Source organism: Mixophyes fleayi, chromosome 3 (assembly GCF_038048845.1).
Source record: "Mixophyes fleayi isolate aMixFle1 chromosome 3, aMixFle1.hap1, whole genome shotgun sequence".
NCBI lineage: Eukaryota > Metazoa > Chordata > Amphibia > Anura > Limnodynastidae > Mixophyes > Mixophyes fleayi.
Genome location: NC_134404.1, coordinates 282,911,390 through 282,921,378, shown reverse-complemented (window position 1 = coordinate 282,921,378; position 9,989 = coordinate 282,911,390).

Sequence of the window (9,989 nt, the reverse complement as noted above, 5' to 3'; positions counted from 1 at the left end):
TGATCTTATCCTCGATAACACTATTCACACTCCAACTTTCCCAATCTCCACTCTGGGCCACACACGCTTCTCTTGTTTCATCTGTGCCCTCTTCCCCTTAGAATGTAAGCTCTCTAATGGGCAGGGTCCTTAGGTCATACCCTTTGTTTTCATGTCTCCATTCATTTTGTCTGCCTTGACTGTTCTTGTTTGATGTATGTCCTTGTCTTCCCTACTGTACAGTGCTGCAGAGCACTGAGGCGCCTTACAAATTTACGATAATAACAATTGTAGGGGAGAGATCAGGCCATCAAAGCATCCAGAATGATATATGGTGTCCTGTAAATGGCTCCTATGGGTTTTGTCCATTTTGGACTTCCTGACATGCTATGCCTAATAGCAATAATAAAGTGTTTGGAATATGGGCATTAAATATAAGAGTTGGCAGTTGGGGATCTGTGGGCCAGATGTAGTATTTAGATGGTGATTTAATGACTTCTTCAAAACGATATTGCTTATTCCTGTCAATGATGGAGAAGTTTATACCTGACCTTGCTTCCCTTTATTTGCTATTGTACATAACTGCTTCACTTGTTGCCATCTGTATGCATAAATTTGTTTTAAACTTTTTTTGAAATTGAATCCAGTGAGTTAAATCTATGTTTTATATAATTTTAAAATAATTTAATATTTTACACTTGCTGCAATAAAACATTTACATATATTTTAGTTGTGTTATTGTTCATTTTCACCTTGCCATGTGTTTATTTTTTTTACATTTGATCTAGCGCATCCTGGGCTTTTATCATTACTTTTTTTTTTTGTAATCCTCTGGCCACGCCGACTTTTCATGCTATGAGTAGATGCACCAGATTAGCTTCTTTTCGCTTTAGGTGGTCCGTTGCATACTCGCGCACCTTGTGTCACCATGTTGTAGCCATTTGCTTCAGCAATTTTCCAACAGAAGTTACATTATGTTTTGCTTCACATCCCGTATCCATGATACAGGACTTGGTGTCCATCTAGATTCTATATAGAATCCTTCATCCCTTAGCGAACTAACATTTTCCATAGCTCTGTCTTGTATTACCATTTTTTTCATAATAGGATAATATTTTGAGGACTCTAGTTATATCCATAGACATGTTTGCACACCCTGGCTAACTACCAGTCAAAAATGAACATGACTGTCACATGCAGCACTCACCTAAACCTGTGTGGGTGTTCAAGGGTTAATCAAAAGCAAAAAGTTTGTCAAAAAATAACTTTAATCCCCCAAAAGACTCTCATACTATATAACAACCCTCCGCACCACCAAATTTGTTCAAGAAGTGCTCACCCATTGGCGATGTGTGGCAAGCTCTGTAAACTCAGCAATAGACTGAGCCAAAGATTTAGCCCATTCTTATACAGACCACTGCAGTGTATGATGACAAAGTAAAAGTGATCCAGCAAAACAGACATTGACTCCAGAGCAAAATGCCTGAATGAAACCCAGTCACAAATACACCCACCCATCACTCAATACTTTATTGCAGTGGGATAAGAAATGGAGGAGAAGAGGAGTTGCCTGGCTGCAAGTCTGTTTCTTTTGGCTGGCTTTCCTAAGTGACAAAAAACACCAGCTGAGGAGGAGGAACAGGCTGCCAGGGAATAGCACCACCCCCTAGTGCCCAGCACTAATAAAGGCCACCGTTCAGGAGGAAGGTCCCCTCCTAAGCACACAAGGCTCTGTACCCTATTCCTCCTGTGCAAGTTCGGGGGCTGACCACAACTAATAAAAAAAAACAAAAAAGACAAACTTGAAGCTGCTGCCTCCACTCCATTGTCCCTGCAAGTCTATGGCACCAGTAGTAAGAAATATCTGGTCACTCCCCCATGACTGTTTTGATGCCAGTGAAACTGTAATTAAAAGATATTAAAAAATACTGCAAAAAGCAGCCAAGTACACATTGCCCCAAATCAAGTTGGAACTTTAAAAAAAAACCAAAAAAAAACAGCCTGACTTTCGGGCAAGCTAGGGAATATAGAGGGAAAGGAGGTCAGACTTTGTGAAGAAAATTTAAAGTGCCCAAACTCCAAGCCAAGCCTCCACCCCAAGGTTCCAGTGTCCATTAAGAGGATGATAAAAATTAAGAATTGTTCATGCCTATTTAACACTGCAGAACTCCTCTATTGGTGGGCAGTGATATTTGTGGACTTATTCAGGGCAGGGAGAGTTTGTTTACCATATGTAGCAAATGTAAAGTTTTCTGTAGTTTTCATTGATTTTGATTGATTTTCATTGATGGAAAATGTGACATTTTGGTAAAAGGCAGAGATGGCCTTCTGCTCCTCTCCTATGGAATTCAGTAGCTTGCCCCTGACAATATGAGCTTGCTGGGATATCTTAATTCAAAATAGCTTATAATGAAAGTGGTGCAAGAGAACACATGCTATCGATCAAAAAATCAGATATTCACTTTCATTACTTTGACTACAATGGGCTGCTATAAGTATGTGGACAGTACTGGTTATGGAGCATCACTGCATTTTGCACAGTGTTCTAAAATAAACCTTAATGTGCTCCTAGTATGTGGGATCTGTAAATCAGTTGTGCAAACGTATCCCTACTTCCATTTGGAAAAATTAAGATAGTTGCGGCCGACATAGCATATAGTGTTCACTTTAACATATGTAATCTTGGAATGAAAAATGATCATGTTAAAGGGGAACTCTATTGTTTAAAATAAATGGAGATATTTCACACATCCTATTCTTTGTCAAACCATACACATACCCTGTACTTTTTTAGATTACAGATCTCCAGAGCCTGTGTATTGTACACAGCTTGTACAGAGGGATAGTAAAGATCCATGTGTAGCATTCCCCTGTACTTGTCACATATAAGTTATAGATTTATGTTAGAGCTCTTTAAAGAAATTGTTCATCTTCATAATATATTAAATAAAACTACTTTGGGTTCCTCTACTGCCATGTGCTTAATTCAGCAAGTTCATTAGCTATTAGGGAACCTCAGCAGGGTCCTCTGCTATTTGGCATCTCTGTGTGTGCTGGAAATAGTGGAAAAGCTATAGAAGACAGATGGATCCTGATGCCCCCCTGATCACTGTCAGTGAAGCCGAGAGGGGAGGAGAGCAGCCTGGGTCTGCTTGGGGGTCCTGGCCTGCCTGTGTAATAGGAGAAGTCAACAACCTGGTGTGGCCCCAAGAAGTTGCTGTACTGGGACCTGAAATTTCTCTTGGCGTCCCTGATCACTCTAACCCTGTTGAATTGGCAAATGGTGGCGAGGTTCCAACTGGAGGACTAGAAGGAATTTGAATATATTAGGGAGGTGGAAACCTCTTGTAAATACATATTGACCTTTTGAAGCTGTATTTTCTTTCATCTTGCCAAGAATATAAAACACAAAGTTAAAATGCCCTAGCTTCTCAGTGTGTCTTGGACTGAATTATCAAATATAAACTGGAGCCATAGTAGCAAATGGAAATAGAATGTGCATATGCACCTTTTTATACTTACTACAAACAGAATGCACATACCTCATTCTCCAATTTGTATATGCATACCCACTTCATTATTCCTTTCTAATAAAAGTTGCATAATATTATTATCCCCATGTCAAACAATGCATAGTCACCAGGTATCTGTATGAGAAACAGAAAGTACATATTCACTATAATCTCTGCAACAAACAGAAGGTGCTTAACCAACTAATCCCTATGGTGTTATGATTCCTAGTGCATTCAGGAAGCAGCAATAGAAGTATAACAAAATGACTTTATTCAGACAAAATACATAAACAAGGATTCAGTTTGTGGGATATGCAGATTTCCAGGTAGCAGTCTAAACAGGTATAACTCAAATCCACAGATATGAACAGGTGTGATAAATGGCAGGAAAGTACACAGCAACAGGTTCCAAGTAATGGCAGGTACAGCTAAATAGCAGGGACAAGTATAATGAGTTACCCAAGTCCAGGAGGCACAAGACTGTCCAGGGAAGCAGACAAACAGAGTCCAGTGACCAAGCAGATCAGGACAACAAGAGTTCTAGCAAAATCCAATAGCCAGGCAGAGATCCGGCTCACAAGCAAATAAGCATAGTCCAGTTATCAAGTAGAGAGGTCAGGGCAACAGGCAAACAAGCAGGGTCCGGTAATCAGACAGAGGGTCGGAACAGGAACCCAGCAGCAGCCAGGTAAAAACGATGAACTGCACAGAGCACAGATTGAGGCAGGTATTTGGAGCAGTGAGACAGGTGCAGTTCTAATCAGGCAATTAGATTAACTCCTACAGACATGGTGAAAAGTTCAGGAACAGAAAAGCAGCACCTCTGGTGGATTTGAGGTACTGCTGCGATATACACAATATAGGCAGAGTCGTAACATGGCAAACAAAAGGTGCATACCCACCTGGATGCAAGTGAAGCTTGGGTGTGAAGAACAGGAGCAAGAATTCCCATAATAGGGGTGGTGTAGGGATAAGCAAACAGGATCACAGATGTAGCGGGAATGTCTATAGCCACAGCAAAGCTTAGACATGTCTGTGGACAGAGCAAGGGTGAGAGAGCTGCAAAGGTAGTCAGGGATAACCAAGATAATAAACAAGGATAAGAATTCAGAGAAAAGCTGGATAACGGCTGAGAAATAGAATAATCTGGCAGTTTGTGCACTTGACTACCAGCTTTATATGCTTCCAGAATGCAGAAGATTGGTTACCAACAGGAAGTGGCCGGTATGCAAATTGAGCATGCTCCAAGCAAATTCAAAGGGTACACGTCCTCTAGAAGTAGAATAAGTCGAGATAAAAAAACAAACAAACTGCTGCTGTGGTTGGCCAGACAGCACCACTGTTCACAAGTCTATTGATCATTTAACACAGTGGCGGAACTACCATTGGTGCGGCAGGTGGCCATGCACCGGGGTCCATGAAGGCGTTTTTTAAAACAGCAATTGTATTAAAGATAAAGCCCATCAGGTTTTGTCTTTAATAAAATTGCCGTTTTCAAAAAATGCCTTCAAAGCACCAGGAATTGGCGGTTCTACGGAACCTCCGCATAGTAAATATACCCCCATGTATCTCTGCTGTACTCAGTTGACTTATGATTACTACTGTCTTGTGCGTTGTGTGTTCTGTTTTTGTTTCCTCTTTTGTATGTACTGTCTTTTCTGTCAGACTCTGAACCAAGTTTCACTCTTCAACAAGAACTGAAGGAACTTTAACCATAGCAATTAGATAAGTTGCACTTAACTATATGCTGTTTTTTGTTTTTAAACTGCTGCTTTTATTGTTAACACTTTACATTGTATAACACACAACCCCCCCCCCCCCCCCACTGCACTTGCTCCCTCCCAATCCTTTACTCTTTATCTTACACCATGTCAGGATTCTGAGCATGAACACCACAGAGAGTACTGTGAAAGAAACAAGGTGCTCTATTTATACACGGAACATACAGGTAAAACCGACATGTAGCAAATGAAAAGGCAGATAACACAAGAACTGGATACCTGGCACATCAGGCTAACTGTAGGTACTGGATTGTCAGAGTAAGCAGGATTAGCTGGGACGCTAAAGACTCTGGTTTTACAAGGTAGACGGTGGATTGCAGGTATCTGTTGTCTGAATTGACAGATAGAACTAAGAAGCTTGTGAGCTACCAGGCAAGTGAGATGATCTACAGGTAGGGGATATTTACAAACAAAGCAATACCCCACACACTTTGCACTCTACGGTTTTAACATCATCCACCACCCACAGTTTATTGCCCCACTACCACTTTGTTCTTTTGACCATCTTTGGACGCATTCGGTGATGTCGCCATTTCCCTCCTTGGGTCTAATCCCTAGGGCTGTCGATATTGGTTACCCTTGCCCTACTATCTCATATTACCTTCCTCCATATAAGGCTACCTGCCAAATACCCTGGCAGTCTACCCCGCTTCTTTGAGGTGCCCTCCTGGGACCCTAGCGGCCGGGTTCAACATATTACCATTGCTTTTACTCAGCTTATTTTATATATATATATATATATATAATTTATTTTAAAATACTTACTTTTAATGTCATAGATCTGAATTGTCCCTGAAAATGTTGTTCACTAAAACAAATGACAGGAGAGTTGTTTCTTTCTCCAGGAGACCAATTTTGTTGGGCTTTAAAATCCGGATCTTAAATGTCAGTGCTTCCCCTCCTCCTTTCATATATGTCTTATTTTGGTAGGCAAACTGAGCAACAGCCTCTATACCTTAGTTAATGTGTATGTCCCCAATGTGGACCAACCTCACTTTTTTTCATAATCACCATCAGCTATTTATATAGAGACACTAATTCAACAGCGCTGTACAGAGTCACATCAGTCCCTGCCCCATTGGAGCTTATACACACACACACACACACACACACACACACACACACACACACACGGGTTAATTTGATAGCAGCCAATTAACCTACCAGTATGTTTTTGGAGTGTGGGAGGAAACTGGAGCACCCGGAGGAAACTCACGCAAACACGGGGAGAACATACAAACTCCACACAGATAAGGCCATGGTCTTAGTGACATCTTATCAATACACAGGAGTGGCAATGTGATCATGGCCGGAGACTTTAATACTACTCTTGATAGCCATCTGGATAGGTGTAAGCTCTCTCCCATTGTCTACCCAGAATGCTATGGCTAAAGTCTTTAAAGCACCGATGCATCTCCTAGCCCAGCACCTACAATTTGATGCCTGGAAGCTTAAAGTTCCCAATGCAAGAGACTACACTTTTTTCTCCTTGCTCCATGATGTCCATACCCAGATTGACCACAATCTTTCTTAGCACTTATCCGGCCCAACATGTCTCTGATACTTCAATGTTCCCCACTGCGTGGTCAGACCGCGTTCCAGCCACAGCTAATATAATGGACTTCCACGCTAGCCAACACTAATTCCATTAATGATAGAACTATTCTTAAACCTCATATGCAGATCCAAATAAATACCGATATTAGGGGCATATTCAAATGTTTGTTTTCCGCGCCGCGAAAAAACTATTACCGTTAATACGGTAATAATTAGCTGGATTTCAGCTCGCGGCTCAGGGAGCTGCGAGCTGAAATCCAGCAAGGAAATTACCGTATTAACGGTTTTTCCACGCACGTTTACCGTTATTACGGACCACGAGATTCTCTGCGTTTCTGACGAGAATTGAATATGCCCCTTAGAGTCTATTTTACAATAGATACCTCCCTATATCCTTCATGCTACTTTGGGATGCAGGTAAGGCACTGATTAGAGGTAACCTGATCAGAGCAGTTGCAATTGCTAAAAACTCAAGAAACCAGAAGATTGATAATCTATCAGAATGGGTGAAAACCCTAAATAAAATACACAAACATATGGGACTAACAGAGGATCATGCAATGTTGGTCTCTGCAATTATTGGCCCAAGCTGAAAACTTCCTCAAATGGCTAAACCAATCATTTTACGAGAAAGGAAATAAAATGGATAGGCTCCTGGCCTTTAGGTTACGCCGTAGATTGTATTGCAGTAATGTTCTGTTGGTTACATCCGCAACTGGTGGTTTAATTAGACAAATTACTGGTGAATTTCTTAAATTCTACAGTAAGCTTTATATTACTAACACTACAAATGTCCCTCTCCCACATGCTGAATTGGTGCAATACTTACTGGCCCAATGTCATCTTCCTAAGCTTACGGAGGTGCAGAAAAGAAGGCTACAGATGTTCTCAAGAAAAATGTAGTCAAACAAAGATAGTTTCACAAACTCCCTGTTCAACAGCATTTTAAGGGGCAATCCTTTTTCGTAAGACGGGTATAGATCTGTCCGAGTTCGCTACCACCCAATTTCTCTGTTAAACATAGATGTCAAACACTACATGAAAATCTTAGCAGAATGTCTGAACTAGGGGTGTGCACCGGCCACTTTTAGTGTTTTGGGTTCTGATTAGCTTGAGGTTTTGGGTTCTGATTTGTTTTGCCAAAACACCTGACGAAAGGTTTTGGTTCTGATTTAGGGTTTTGGGTTCTGATTTATTTTTAAAAAAGCATAAAAAGTGATAAAATCCATTTTTTTTGTTTTTTTTCACTCCTACGCTATTATTAACCTCAATAACATTCAATAACAATCATTTCCACTAATTTCCAGTCTATTCAGAACACCTCACAATATTGTTTTTAGTCCAAAACGTTGCACCGAGGTAGCTGGATGTCTAAGCTAAGCGACACAAGTGGGCGGCACAAACACGTGGCCCATCGTAGGTGGCTGTGTAGGCTTGAATGGCCTTTTTCTGCTCCTCCATCCTCTGCAGCATATAGAGGGTGGAGTTCAAGCGCGTCACTACCTCTTGTTTTTGTTGATGGCAGGGCATGTTCATGCTTTTTTGATGTAGCAGGAACAGTGAACGTAATTTAATTACTTTAATATCTGATACTAAGCTTTCTGGACTGCGTAGTGGAGTGGCCCCGGTACCCAATTTGGTACCGGGGCCACAATACCTCCTCCAACTTGTCTGAATTCCACTGCACAGATGGCTGCTCCTACATCCTCTGCAGCATATAGAGGGTGGAGTTCTAGCGCGTCACTACCTCTTGTTTTCGTTGATGACAGGGCATTTTCATTCTTTTTTTATTTAGCAGGAACAGTGAACGTAGTTTAATATCTGATACGAAGCTTTCTGGACTGCGTAGTGGAGTGGCCCCGGTACCCAATTTGGTACCGGGGCCACAATACCTCCTTCAAATTGTCTGAATTCCACTGCACAGATGGCGGACACCGGATGCACGTCTAACACCAACATAGCTGTTAAGGCCGCAGTTATCCGCTTTGCCATAGGATGACTACTGTCGTACTTCGTGCTCATGGCAAACGACTGTTGGACGGTCAATTGTTTGGTGAAAGACGTAGCGGTCTTACGACTTCCCCTCTGGGAAGATGACCGACTACCAGCAGCAACAGCAGCAGTGGCAGTAGTAGGCGTACCTCTGCAGGATTCCTCGGATGAATCCCGGATTGAAGAGGACTCAGTCTGGCTGGTGACATGGCCTGCAGGACTAAATCTGATGGAGATCGTGAAGGAAGTTGACAAGGATGGTGTTGGTGGTGTGTATCCAACAGGACCAAGGGATTTAGGTGTCCCTGGACTTATGACGGTCCTAGCCCCAGTTCCTGAACTAATCACTGAACTATGAAGGTTATTCAGGTGACGTATAAGGGAGGATGTCCCTAGGTGGCCAAGATCCTTACCCCTGCTTATTTGAGCTTTACATAAGCTACATATGGCCATACATTTGTTGTCGGGATTGGGATAGAAATAACTCCAGACCGAAGAGGTGGTTTTTTTGGTCTGACCAGGCATGACGATGGGCTTTTTCATCCCATGGACAACAACTGATTCCCCCCCTGGTGCCTCATTTAAGATAACCACATCAGCATTCTCCTCGTCAAGTTCCTCCTCAGCGCCAGCTACATCAATATCCTCCTCCCGGTGTACAACATTCACACCCTCATTAGCCAAATCTGTAACTGGACTGTGGGTGATCCTTCCAGCATATGCAAAGGGCGTGCTGCAAATGGTGGAAGGAGCCACCTCTTCCCGTACAGTGATGTGAAGGTCAGGCTTCGCATCCACCAACACCCTTGGACTCGCCTTGGGGATTTGTGATGTCATGTGTTTAGAAGGCAGAGTTGTTTGCTGTGTTGTTGCTGACAGCATAACTCTCATAAATTTTTTGGAGGGAGGGGGGGAGGAGGAGGGCTTAGATCCTTGGGTGAAGCTGAACCACTAGTCCTGAACACGGGCCAGGGCCTAAGCCGTTCCTTGCCACTCCGTGTCGTAAATGGCATATTGACAAGTTTTCGTTTCTCCTCAGATGTTTTTAATCTCCTTTTTTTTGGTAATTTTTGTGAACTTTGGGTTTTTGGATTTTACATGCCCTCTACTAGGAGATTGGGCATCGGCCTTGTCAGACGACGTTGATGGCATTTCATCGTCTATGTTA